The sequence below is a fragment of the Natator depressus genome, chromosome 11 (assembly GCF_965152275.1).
Source record: "Natator depressus isolate rNatDep1 chromosome 11, rNatDep2.hap1, whole genome shotgun sequence".
Lineage (NCBI taxonomy): Eukaryota > Metazoa > Chordata > Testudines > Cheloniidae > Natator > Natator depressus.
The window spans coordinates 75,731,944-75,746,370 of record NC_134244.1 but is presented as its reverse complement, the minus strand read 5'-3'; the positions used below and the strand labels follow the sequence as shown (position 1 = coordinate 75,746,370).

The 14,427-nt window shown below is 47.5% G+C and overlaps 1 long non-coding RNA gene across 1 annotated transcript; it reads left to right on the top strand.

The window, feature by feature from the left end:
• Positions 1-2,187: 2,187 nt before the first annotated feature.
• On the top strand, positions 2,188-10,224 carry LOC141996238 (uncharacterized). Its single transcript, XR_012641505.1, has 3 exons — positions 2,188-2,628; positions 8,775-8,873; positions 9,941-10,224. It is a non-coding gene; the product is annotated as an uncharacterized LOC141996238 (long non-coding RNA).
• The last annotated feature ends 4,203 nt before the right edge of the window (positions 10,225-14,427 follow it).

Sequence of the window (14,427 nt, the reverse complement as noted above, 5' to 3'; positions counted from 1 at the left end):
GCTAACTCAGACGTGCCAAAAAACTGTTAATTGTGGGTCAAATTCAGAAAGCGCACACGCAAGGCCCATGGATCGTGTAAAGCAAACTGAACTCGTTACAATATGGCTGGTAGTGTTACCTGGGTGAATCTAAAGTGGCGGGAAGAACATAACTTTACATTGTTTGGGGATTTTTTTTACATATATGATGTGATCTTGTAACTCAAGATGACAACATGATCCATATGTACAAAGAGTGATGCTGGCAGGTTCAGCCTTAAGAAAGGATCAGAAGCCACTACCATCTTGCACTTGTGGAAAAGATGAAGAAGACAACATCGTGCACCTCAGAGCTTTCTGAAGAGATGGAGTCACCACCAGACCAAGCAGCAGAGGGACGCACTGAGATGAAAACTAGACAACATGTTTCAAAACCTTAGTGTAGACCAGGTGTAAATAAATCTCTCACCTCTCCATCATCTGGCCACATGTCTGCCTCAGTTTCCCCTCTTCCAGGTGGCAGCCTGCCATCTCATCTGGTGAAGAGCAGAGGGTTTGCTTTCTGCCTCACACTAGTGTCCTCCCTCTTCTGATGAGAAATGAAACCAAGACAGTCCCCCAAAATACAGCCCTCCGTCCCTGTTGGTGCAGGGCCAGGCATCAGTTTCACGTTAACCCTACTGGTGCAGGGAAGACTCCACCCCAGCTCTAGGTTAGCGGTTTCTTCAGTCTCTCTTCAGGCTTGGTAGTTCTCAGTCTGCCCCAGGCCACAGCTTTCACCCCATTAGTAACGAGTCTGCACCACCCCCAGAGCTGCTCCCTCACCCCTCCTCGACTTGAAGCTCCAGTCCTATAGTGGGCTCTGCATCTTCAGGCAGCGCTGTCCTGACGCTCTGTCCTCAGGGCCATTTCTGACAAAGCTTTTCCAGCTTCCCAATTATACCAGCTCTCTGCAAGGTTTGTGTAGCCCCAGCTCTAGGCTCTTCCTCAGCTGCCTTTCCTGTGCTATACTTTCACTTCCTTTCCTCATGTCCTCAGGTCCCTCCCAACCATCAGCTGCTTTTCCATGGCAAGTACAAGCATCTCTTCTTATACAACGGTTCTCTGGGTCATATGACCCTGGGATCACATCTCCCATAATTCCCTGGCTTTAAAAGACTGACCGTAGTGAGCCCCAAACTAATGGTGCCCATTCCTAAAGGGCCCGGCTTATTCCGCTACAAAGGGCAAGTTAGATTTTAACTCATGTTAGCTGGTCAAAGTCAAACCTAGCCTCTGCCCTGGGGTTCCCCTTTGCAGGGTGTGGGAATTGTGCAGTACCCTTTAAATAGTTACAAACCCTCTCAAGGGGGCTCACTGTGTTTTAGAAGCCAGGCAGAACAGCAGTGTGTCTATGTAGCTAGGCCTTGCATATTGTTAGAACACAGTTATTTGGACATCCCTCTGCCTGTGTGGTACCTTCCTGGTATGCTGTGTGAAGAGCAAAAGACACAACAACCTTGTGCTAAAAGCCAGCCTCACTAGGGTTTGGAAATGTGTTAGCACAGTCCCAAAGCACACACCTTCACAAGCGCTGCACCACATTCAACAATCTGAGGTGAATACATGTGTGGAACTTTCCTTGTTAAGTGATGTCCGAGCGCTCTGTCATTGCTCCAGCTGTGTTCAGATTGTGAAAGTAACCAGTCAGATGTTGTTAGGCTTTTATTATATGATAATGATATCGCCTGAACATGGGAAAGAAATGTTAGTTACAATATCCTGGCTGTTCAGACCTCCTCAGGATATGCTTTTATATGCCTTGAGGGAATCTGATGGAATAGCTGAGAGAGCAATCTGCCCATTGTCCTACAAGCTTTGTTACATACACAGGCAAGCACCCCAGTGTTAAATGCCGTAGTTATGGTACCGTAACAACAGTGTCAGCAGCATGGTATGATAATAGTACAAGCAGGTATTGATTAATATTAGAGCTCGGGATATAATGACAACAATTATCTGTCAAACACTTAAGATGTCACAAAATCCACCAAATAGCACGGTCAGTGAATATATGAGAGAATATATTACTAGTTCTATAAACTGGGTGAATAAAGAAACAAAAATAGCCATCAGCTAGTTATTCAAAAATATTCTGCAATTTGAATCAATTCTTCCAAGAGTTTCCTTCTCTGAACTCGAAACACAATTACTCATAAGCGTCATGTGACTTACTCCTAAGTAGGTCATTGCCTCGAGGTATGCCAGGACCTGCAACGTTAGGAACTGACATCAACTGCACTCGTGGCTCCCAGGCCTGAGAAACAAGCAGGAACAAGAAAGGGAAGATGAGAGTGCCCTGATGCCATCACGGTGTAGGCAGAGGGACGTACAGCTCCCCACAACGGAGAGGTGTAGGGCATACTCCAGAACTGGGATTGCTCATTGCCCAGCTACATCATGTGGATAGTGAAAAAACAGTGAAAACCAAGCAAGTCACAGCACAAGAACTCAGCAATGAGGTCCTCTGCATGTCTGCCCTGTAAAGGTATTCACAGAGGACCGGCTCACCCCTCCGAGCCTCGCCCCAGCCTGCAGGAGGCACAGTGTAAGTATGGCCACCCCAAATTAAGCTGGGGTTGTCTGAGAAGCTCTTCAGTGAGACTCAAGGTACGTTTGTGTCCTTTTTTGCACCCTCCAGTCCGAGCACCTTTGCCTTGACAGCTGGAGGGCCTGGGCGGGGCGCGGCAAATGTTGTAGGGGAGGTTAGTGCAGGGCCTTGGGAAGTAGCAGATGGAGGTGTCTGTTGGATACAGGCCAGTGTTGTGCCCCTGCCAGGGTCTTGCTAGCTCCATCCCAGTAGGCTGAGTTTATGATCACAGTGCTCTCAGTCAGCAGAGAGCAACACAGAGGGTGGGATCCAGGCAGGTTCTTTGTGACCTAAGCCCCAGACTGAGGCCCCTAAATCTCAGGTTTCGGTGCCTATGTCCCACTTTTGGCTCCACTGGGATCCTCAAAACTCCTTGTAGGTGCCTAAATTCCCTTGGTGCCCACGTTCCTGCCTCTGAGCACTCTGCTGCCTCCCTCCAGGAACCTGGTGCCCATCTCCTACCTACGCCCCAGAGCCATTCACAAACCGAGGGACGACAGGCGTTTGGCTGCCACAGGCTGGTAGGCATGCTCAGGGGCCCTCTACCAAACATCACTGCAGCCTGCACTGAGGCATCTGTCTCCAAGAGAGGGGCAGGGCGTACCACACAGCCCGTGCCTCAGCAGCTCCCATTGGTTAGGCTCGGCAGCTCCCCGCCTAGTCTGCTGGCGTTTGTGGATCGCATGGTAAGGTGCCAGCTCTCTTGTGCATTGTGTCGGGAGCCCAGGTGCCTGACTCAGGCTTTGTGGATTGCAGGGGTGGTCCTGTGATTTTTCTAGGTTAAAAGGTAAGAGTTGCATGACCATGCCAAAGGCCCTGTGAGGATTCTACCCATACTGCCCAGCAGCTGACGTTCTAGCATGGTTAGGAACCAATGCACTAGAATTGGTGGAGCCCCATCTCTTAGGTAGGGTAGCCAGGTGTCTGGTTTTTGCCTGGAACACCCCATCAAAAAGGGACCCTGGTGGCTCTGGTCAGCACCACTGACCAGGACGTTAAAAGCCAAGTTGGCGCGAGGCTGGCAGGCTCCCTATCCGGCTCTGCGTGGCTCCCGGGAGCGGACGACATGGCCCTCCAGCTCCTAGGCGTAGGGGCAGCTGTGGGGGCTCCGCACGCTGACCCCTCCCCGAGCGCCAGCTCCACAGCTCGCATTGGCCAGGAATCCATTTAGCTTGCTAAGTTAGGTATTTTGCATTTTATCTTTTTGTCACCAATTCTGACTTTTATGCCTCATTACTTATAATCACTCAACATCTATCTTGCTGTAGTTACATGGAAAAGATGAAGCTATTCCATCATGTGCACTTACAGCGGCCCTCCATAGATCAGCAGCAGCATTTGAACCGAGCACTTAGAGCCAGAGCCTTGCCACACGAGCCATCGGAGGCATTCAAGCAAGCGATGGCATTGGCAGGCTGTTATTCTCACTCTGCACCAGCCCGCACGAAGGACATAACACACGAGGTTGAATGGTGGGGATAGGGAATCCTGGTCTCTGTTCCTGGCTCAGGGAGGTGGTGTGGGGTCTACTGGCTAGAGCAGTAACCTGAGAAGTAGGAACTCCTGGCTGGTGTTTGTTCCTTGATGCTTTGCATGTCCCCGTTGCTCACCCGTCTGTGGGTTTCGAAGCAGCTTGCGAAGGTGGACATGCCGGACTAACACCGTTTTATAGGTTGCATCGCAAAGCACCTAGATGTGGCCTTTCCTTCTGGGCATTGCTGTGATTAAGTGGACAGGACTGAGCTCTGCTGTGTTAGAGGCCTGACTTCTAGTCCCAGTTTTGCCAGAAGTGACCTTGTGTAACCTCTCACGTCCCCCGGCGAGAGGGGAGGGATGACACTTGCCGGCCTCTGAATGCTTTGACTTATTTTTCCACTAACCTTATTCTTGGGAGCAGCTGCACTGGTTTTGCCCAAAGTTAGAAACCTAAATTGAGTCTGAGGCTGACAGGAACATGGATAATCTCAGCACTAATCGTTGCCGTGTGGCACATTTATAAGCAGAGCTGGCTGAAGTTTTCTGAATTCTGTTTCTTAATGTAATTTTTTGGGTCAAAATTTTGCATTTTGACTCCCCAAAAAGGCATACATTTTTCAAACATTTTCATGAAAAATCCATCCCATTTTTAATCAGCTATATAGATGGCTAAAAAATCAAATTTCAAAACATGACTGAAAAATAGTGTTAAAGTGTCAAATGCCAATGAAAACAAGGAACAACTAACCCTTGGCCTAGCGATTGGCCTCTGGAGCCTTGGCCTGGATCCAGCCTTACAGGCCGAGCCGCCGCGTGATGCTCTGCCTGGGGAGTATTGCACTTCTCCAAGGTGTGTCTCATATGGAATTCGTGGCACTCGCTGCTGCACATCGGCTAACCACAGGCAGAGCCGTAGTGATGACGCCTATTGTGAAGGTCACCTAATGTTTCACGTTATAGCCCTGATTTGGAAAACGAAGACAGCTGGACAGCACAAATTGCACCCTCCCTTCGCCCCCATTTGTCAGGAGGATCCTGCATTTTGGGGGATTGCCAGCTGGAGAAAGGGAGGCAGTGTTTCCATCGGCACCCTTCCTCTGGGGTTCGGCCAGGGAGGTGGTGCTTTATGTCCCACAAGGTGCTTGATAGGAGCCTGTCACTGGAGGTTGAATCTGTATCGATCTGAGTCGCTAAAGCTGGGCTGGAGAGGCAGAGCAAGCCCCCAGCAGAAGAGCGGTGGATACACAGCTAGCCATGGGCGGCCATCTAAATGAGCTGGGCCCTGCCCCTATGCTCACACCTGCCCCTCTGGATTGTCCAGTTTGCCGCGACCTTGCAGCCAGCATTGAGGCCCTGTGCCAGGGCAGGGCAGGGTGTCTCACAGTGACTGGCACCGCACTGGGAGCAGCAGGAGAGGCGAGCACGCCCTAACGACCGCCAGCTGGCGTTTGTTAGGAGGCAGACAAGCAAAGCAGGGCAATACATGCCCTCCACGTGCAACCCAGCATGCCGCGGTGCACTCTGGAGCGATCCTGTGTGGCCGGGGGGAGAGGAGGGGCACCATAGGCCTTTCCCACCCTTGTGCGCCAGCTCAGCAGGGCAGAGCATGGCTGGACAGTAGCCCTCACGGGGTGAAGCATGGCCTGCAGGACTCGCCGGCACAGGGGAGCAAGCGACTGGCAAGTGCCTCGCTCTGCCTTGCCCATACTGCAGGCCCCAGCCCAGGTGGGAGACCAGCCTCCCCGGCAGGTGGGTGGGGAATGAGCAGATCCTTGGCACGGCTCCCCTCACCCTTCTGCCCATCACCGCTGAGATGGAAAGGCCTGGCCTGCCCCCAGGGGCAAGGGGGAGCCAGGCACCGAATGGTGACCATCTGAGGCCCTGGTGGAGTCCCACGCCCTTGTGCTGACTCCACCACTGGGCCCTGGGTTCATGGCCCTAACCACTGGCAAGCGGGTTCCTGTGCAGCCTCAGGCTGCAGTTTTAAGGCCGGATTCCATGAAAACCCGTCTGATTTCTATGAATGTGTGAACAAAACCATGGAGCCTCCAGAAGGCCTTTCTGGGAGGACTCACTCAGCCCAGACCCCAGCTGCCTTCTGTTAACTGGAGCCTAGCGTCTGCTCTAAGCATTGCTCCTGAGCGGCTCTGGGTTCGCTCCCTCAGCCCGTGGCCAGGCCAGCCCGTGACTCTGGAGCAGAACGCAGAGATGGTTCTGTGGCGTGAGGGGTGGGGGGATGTCTGAACAAGGGGAAAACCCACACAGGAGTTCTCGTTTCCTAACGTGCAGTAGTGAAAGGGTCCCCGTTACTGAGCTCACTGGATACTGCAGGGAAATCAGTGGTTGAGCGCCACAAAACTAACTAAAAAAACAGTACAGAAATAACAAGAGGATGGACAGCAACTAATGTTGCTGAGGAGAGCTTTTAAAACCAGGCTGAAATCTTGGCCTAGTCTAGCAAAGTCTGCCAGACACTAAAAATCATAAACTGAATAGAGACACTGGATTTATGGCTTATTATAACAATCTGTAACCCACTAACAACACCTCCCCAAGCTGCTCCCCTGCCTTCTTTTCCTCCCTCTGACTGGAGGGGTGCTAAGGGGTGACTTCCCCAGGAACAGTCCCTTGAATTATGTGTTTACTTATGCTAAACAATTTGTTCTGCCTTGTCTTTAGCTGTGACACTTTGTGTTACTTTCCCAGATCTGAAGAAGAGCTCTGTGTGGCTGGAAAGCTTCTCTCTCTCTCACCAAAACAAGTTGGTCCAATAAAAGATATTACCTCCCCCTCCTTATCTTACTTACAAAACCTCTGTATTTATGGAGCAGCAGCTGAAAGTGTAGGGGAAAAAATGGCATCATCATCATATGGGACTTCATGATGGACTTTTTATGGTGTCCATAGTAAAATATCCTGGGAGTTTCTGCAAATTAGGTATAATAATTTTCTAACATCATTAATATTGCACATCTATTGCATATGGGATCATTCAGTATTAGCCCTGATGCTGACAGGGAGTAATGAATTGATCAATGAACTAAACATTACACGTTGCCTAGCTGCAAGTTATTTTGACCTCATTACATTTGTTTTATGCAAACAGAATACAGTCCCAACCAGTGAGCTGTATCCTTGGAACTTTAAAAGGGCCCATTTGCCAAAGCTAAAAATAATTATGAGCAAAATTGCACAGGAGGAAAAATTTAAACAGAGAAGTGAGAACAAAAAGTGAGACTTTAAACAGCTTTAAAAAACATTTTACTAGATGCCCCAAAAGCCACAATTCTTCAGTGATGGAAAAAAGTCTACTTTGGTTAAAAAAAATCTTGGTTAAGAGAAGGTGTAAAAGCAACAAGAATGAAAAAGAAATCGTCATAATAACAATGGAAAAAAGGGAGGTTTTGACCGGGGTCCCAGGGAGCAACACTGAGGTCACTCAATTAGGGTGAACTGCAAGGAATGGGGTAGACAATCCCCAAACGCTGGTGGATATTCCAATACTTAGATTCACCAAGCCAGCACAAGACAGCTTCTATGATACCTCCCTGGTTCCTCAGAAGCCAACAACACAGTTCCCTTAAAGCAACCCAGCCTCAGGCCTCCACCCAGACACCCAAGTCAAATATGATCAGGATTACGGAAAATCTTATTCATCATAGAAGAAAGTTCTACCAATCCCAAAGGATCAGACACGTAACCTCCCGGTTAATGAATAATTCTGATTTTACCCAAATACACGCTTACAGCCAATTTTTATTAACTAAACTAAAATGTATTAAAAAAGAAAAGAGAGAGAGTATTGGTTAAAAGATCAGTATCCAGACAGACATGAGTACAGTTCTGAGATCAGATTCATAGCGGAGATGGTGAACTTTATAGTTGCAAAGAGTTCTTTCAGAATTAGCCCATAGGTTATAGTCCAATGTTCATATTCAGGGTGATCCAGATTAGGACTGGAGATCTCAGTCTTGTGATTTAAGCTTCCCCTGCATGAAGCATGAAGCAGATCTGAGAGAAAAGGATCAGGTCCCAAGAGTCTTCTATACAATTCCAGGCCTTCTCTTGCCAGCTCTGAGTCCTTAGGCGAACAATAGGCAATCATGGAGACTTTGAAGTAGACCGATTTCCTAAGCATCACTGGTAATTAGCTACACAGATTAACACAAGGCAATTGCCTGTTTTCCGCCATTCATAGGTGATTTGCTGTACGTTTCAAAGAGAGATGAATACAGTGATATCACTATGTGTACAGTTCATTTAAATGTTAAGATGTCCTTTTGATCTCTGAATTAACAGAATGCAGGATAGACAGGGACTGCTGGATTACATTGTTAACCTCTAATAATATATATGTAAACACACAAAAATACAAACATTATCTACCAATATGTCCCTAAAGGATGAATCTGGGTCAATTAGCCTGCTTATTGCTGCTTAACCCTTTCTGGCCATGCGTCACAGAGGTAAATGGCAATGAGTATAAAACAGAAGTTAAGGAATACAGGCAATCCCCCTCCCAAAATCCACAAAGGAATACGAGCTTCAGAGTTGGTAGGTTAGGCCTGGGGCCAATGTAGTAACAGTTTTTGACAATTTTGAAGTAATTTGGACATGGGGGGCCTGAATTGTAACATCCTAAAAATACCAGAAATCCAAAGGTCTTCTAACTTTTTTTGCCACTTTGCAGGGGGGAAAAAACAAACAAACAAAAGGAATGAAAGGAAGATTTGCTGAACTCATCTGAAATCTAGTGCACAGGAACAAAGAATATACTCTAACTTTAAAAGTGAGTACAATTTTAAATAATGTCCGCATGGGTCAGCAGCTCAGAGGAGCATAATATAGAGTGCCTAGGGTGCCAAATGACTGCAGGAGATGAAATTTTCTTTGAAAAAAATGTTTCTAGCCCTTTTCCTTTCGGGGAGATGTATCAGAATTTGACCCACTCACTAAGGAGGCTTGTCAGTGGAAAAGGAGGATTTAGAGGCTGAGTTTGTTGACTATCTCATGTTGGCTACAACTGAGTTAACTACCCAGAGTTACATACCATGAAGTTGATTATATTGTAGGGGCTCTATTTTCCTTGCCTGTGAAGAGGGGGAATTTGGCGACTGGGTTGAGTGTAAACCTTAATGAGAACCTCTAGGTTTATTTTCCTGCTTTTTGCCTGGGTCCTCTTTAGCTGGAGGATCAAAGTCTCTCATATTTTTGCTTACATTGAAGCCTAGTGTGACGTTATCTGATTAAACTATGACCATGTAGATCATTGTTGCTGCCACTGTTATATAATTACAACAAATCTTGTACAAAATGTGGCATGTAAGGTGTCTGTGGAAAGGTTATGACTCGCTGAATATGATTATGCTATTTGTATGCATGTATCATATTTGTATCTGACGTTATGAATATTGACTCTATACCTGTATTTCTAATGTGTTTGCTTCAGGGAAACACCAGCAAGATATTTAGCCTGCAAATTGTGAAGGAATTATTCAGCGGGGAGGGATAGCTCAGTGGTTTGAGCATTGGCCTGCTAAACCCAGCGTTGTGAGTTCAGTCCTTGAGGGGGCCATTTAGGGATCTGGGGCAAAAATTGGGGACCGGTCCTGCTTTGAGCAGGGGGTTGGACTAGATGATCTCCTGAGGTCCCTTCCAACCCTGATATTCTATGATTCTAAGTTAAGTGTCTCATCAAAAGGACACTTAACTCACAATGAAAGACGCCCATCTACACTGAATGGACTGTCCTGTGAATGTTCTGTCTGGGGTATAGGTAATGGCTTCTTCTGTAAGTGGAATGATGCAGGGACATGTGACTCCAAACTCCATCTTTTACCTGTAATTTTCCAATAGCTGTGCTGAAGGCTTTGTTTGAAACAATGGGTTTCCCTCCACATGGCAGAAGATATAAAAGGCCCTGGAAACATCTCCATTTTGCCTCTTTCCTGCTCAAACCTCAGGACTATGGACTTACACCAATGGGAGCATTCTAACCAAGGGACTGAGGTCCTTCCAATGATTTGGAAGCAACCAGAGACTTGACTTAAGCCAGCAATTTATTCCATCATTGCTACAAGCCTGAACCAAGAACTTTGCAATTATTGTATGTGTTTGATTCCTTTAACCAATTTTAACTCTCATCTTTCTTTCTTTCTTTCTTTCTTTCTTTCTTTCTTAATAAACCTTTGATTTTAGATACTAAAAGATTGGCAACAGCGTGATTATTGGGTAAGATCTGAGTTGTATACTGACCTGGGTGTGTGGCTGGTCCTTTGGGATCAGGAGAACCTTTCATTTGATTAAATTGGTTTTAAAGACCCACTCATCTTTAAGTCTGGTGTTTTTGGTGGTGATACAAGGACTGGAATACCTAAGGAAACTGCTTTTCTGACATCTTGTTAGCCAGTGTGATGATACAGAAGTTTACTTTTGTTGCTGGTTTGGTATATCTTATGGAAGAATACCCACAAGTTTTGGGGTATGTCTGCCCTATTTCTCAGCAACTTGTCCTGAAATTGGTATTCTCAGTTGTGACCCACAAAGGTACGGTTACACCTAGGCCACAAAAATCACAAGTGCTTCCTTGCAAAACTCGATTTCATTAAGCATTGTAGTCCAGAGCATATCAACATATATTACTGGTTCTCATCTTCAAAGTGTTTCTTCAAGCCTCCCTGATTTGAATTGCCCCCCATTGTGCCCTTCTAATAGCCGTGGTATCTGGCTGCTCAAAATCAGCAGGCGGGCAGTCTGCCTCAGCAGTCCAGTCCTGCGCAAACTTTTCACCCTTTTCTTCACAAATATTGTGCAACATACACCACGCGGCTATGGCCATGGAAATATTATCCTCATTGAGATCTAAACTGCCATAAATGCAGCACCAGCGCACCTTTAATCTGCCAAACACACATTCCACGGTCATCCTGCACCTACTCAGCCTATTGTTGAACCACTCCTTACTTATCCTTAACACAGGTTTCCTGTGTAACACTTCATGAGCCATGGCATTAAGGGGTACGTTGGGTCTCCCAGGATCACTATGGTGTAAACTTGTGGTCTGGAAAGAAAACCCCTGCTTGCAGCTTTCTGTTCCTGAAGATACATGTTCCTGAAGATACGTGCGTCATATATCTTTCCGGACCAGCCTGCACTGATGTCAGTGAAATGCCCGTGGTGATCCACAAGCGCCTGCAACACCATGGAGAAGTACCCCTTCCTACTGATGTACTCCAACCATTGCAAGGTGATCCGGTTCCAAAATTTGAATATGCGTGCCGTCTATAGCCCCTCCACAGTTAGGGAAACCCATATCTGGAAAGCGATCCACTATTTCACGCACATTGCCGAGAGTCACGGTCCTTTACAGCAGGATGCAATTAATGGCCCTGCACACTTGTGTTAACACAGCCCCAACGGTCAACTTCCCGACTCCAAACTGATTTGCGACCAGTCAGTAGCAGTCTGGAGTTACCAGCAAGTGCCATGCACTTCTCCACCAAGAGGGCAGCTCTCATTCTGGTGTCCTTGCACCGCAGGGCTGGGGTAAGCTCAGCATGCAGTTCCAGGAAGGTGGCTTTCCTCATCTGAAAGTTCTGTAGCCATCGCGCCTCATCCCAGAGCTGCAAAACAGTCTGATCCCACCATTCAGTGCTAGTTTCCCGAGCCCAAAAGCAACAGTCCACCGTGTTCAGCTGTTCTGTGAATGCCAAAAGTAATCTAATGTGACTGCTTTCCATGTCGGCCAGTGCGTCAGGCAACTGTGAATCCTACTGAGATAGGAATTTCACGATTAACTGCACTGCCATTCATGATGTGTTACCGACAGCTAGCAGAGCACGGGAGAGCAGTGTGGGATACATTCTTTCAGACACAGATGGCAGGGTAAGCACCAAGCAAGGGACATTGAAAAATGCCACGAGCCAAAGATGGAAGCACATGGAATGCTGGGAGAGAAAGCAATGCATCCTGGGACTTGGAGCCTGGACCCATGATGCGCTGCGATCCACTCCTCCTTCCCACAAGACCCAGCAGCAGACGGTGAGAGGCTGGCCTGTGGGATAGCTCCCCATAGTGCATTGCTGTTGACGCTACTGCCCCCAAAGTGAACGCGCTCTGCCAACAGAGGATGACAGTCTGAACATGCAACCACAATTTTCTTCTTGCGCTTTTTGATCATCAACGAAACTTTTGGCGAAAAAACTCTGCCAGTGTAGACGTGGCCTAAGAGTTAAGATCATGGCAGAGTTTAATAGCCCTGACTTGGGGCTCCCAGAGCAGAATTATGGGAAGGAAGTGAACCTGGGAACTCTCAGGTGGATGGCCTGGAGAGTGGAGCCCAGGAACGGGTGAAATGGAAACTGACTTTTGAGTGGGCAGCCTGGAGGCAATGTCTGCGGGAAGGTAGAGAACTGCTGTGACTGCACCTGTTGCACTCTGCTGGGCTTTTGCAAGGATGGTTTTATCACAAGGGTTCGGTGGACTATTTCATAGCACCATATCAGTGTAGGGCTGGCAGGAACCTCGAGAGGTAGTGAGGCAAGACCAAGTGAACCTAGACCATCCCTGACAATGTTTATCTGACCTGTTCTTAAAAACCTCCAGTGATGGGGATTCCACAACCTCCCTTGGAAACCTATTCCAATACTTAATTATCCTCAGAGTTAGAAATTTTTTCCTAGTATCTAACCTAAATCTGCCTTACTGCAGTTTAAGCCCATCAATGCTTGCCCTGCTCTCGGTGGACACGGAGAACAATTGATCACTGTGCTCTTTGTGGCAGCCCTTAACGTATTTGAAGACTGTTATCAGGCCCTCCTTAGCTTTCTTTTCTCAAGACTGGACATGCCCAGGTTTATTAACCTTTCCTTACAGGGCAGGTTTTCTTCACCTTTTCTCATTTTTGTTGCTCTCCTCTGGATTCTCTCCAATTTGTCCCCTTTCTCTTCTAAATTCCCAGAATTGGACACAGAACTCCGGCTGAGGTCTCACCAGTGCTGAGTACAGCAGGACAGTTACCTTCAATGGCTTACATACAACACCTCTGTTAATACACCCCAGAATGATATTCGCCTTTTTTTGCAACTGCTTCACATTGTTGGCTCATATTCAGTATTTGATCTACTGGATCCATTTCAGCAGTAGTACTGCCTACCCAGTTATTCTCCATTCTGTAGTCATGCATTTGTGTTTTTCTTCCCTAAGTGCAGTACTTTCCACTTGTCAGTACTGCATTTCAACTTCTTGATTTCAGACCAGTTCTCCTCTTTGTCAAGTTCCTTTTGAATTTTAGACCTGCTCCAAAGTGCTCACAACCCCTCCCAATTTGGGGTCAGATGCAGATTTTAGAATCACTCTCTTCACTCCAAGCCATTAATAGAAATATTAACCAGTGCATGTTTCCATGACTAGCCTATGCCCAAAGGTGGCTTGGAATTGGACAGTGGGACTCCATTCCTTTCTATGAGTGAATGAACGGGAAAAGGAGACAGGCGGAGACTGCCCTGCTGCTGTGGACTTCTAGTGAGTGCTGGGGAGGAGCCATGGGCATGCTACATGTAGGTCCCAGTGTGCAGGGAGCTGTAGGAGAGAGAGCCTAGAAGCTAACTGTAGACTGTAGGAAAGAAGCTTGGGTCTAGGTCCTGCATGGTATCCTCCTCTGAAATGCTGCTGGTTCCATGCTGGGGTCAATGCGGCAAGGGAAACTTCAAGGCTACAGTGCATGGTTGACAAGCTGTTGTAAAGAGAAGGCAGTGAGAAGCGTTTTGGGGAAGTGAGAACCAGATGTTGGCACAAAGAGACCTGCTAGGGCTGTCAGTGATAGCTGACACATATCTTTGGGTATGTTACACTGCAAAAAACAAACAAACCCACAGCAGCAAATCTCAGAACCTCACTCTGACTTGGGCTCATGGGGCTTGCACTATGAGGCTAAGATAGCCGTGTAGACAGTCCTGCTCAGGCTGGAGACCAGCGATGGGTGGAGAGCCTCCGAGTCTGGATCCAGCCTGAGCGGGAACATCTGTACTGCTACTTTTAACCCTAAGATAGCCGTGTAGACAGTCCTGCTCAGGCTGGAGACCAGCGATGGGTGGAGAGCCTCTGAGCCTGGATCCAGCCTGAGCGGGAACATCTGTACTGCTACTTTTAACCCCATACCGGAAGCCCCATGCACCTGCGTCAGTTGGCCCAGGGTCTGAGACTCTCAGCTGTGGGTTATTTTTTGCAGCATAGATGTATACTCTGTATCCTGTAAAGGGTACGCTGAACAGGTCAAGATCACAAAGGGAATTTCTGTTAAACCAATAAGGTGACAGACTACAGGGCTAATTAAAGCAGGCACA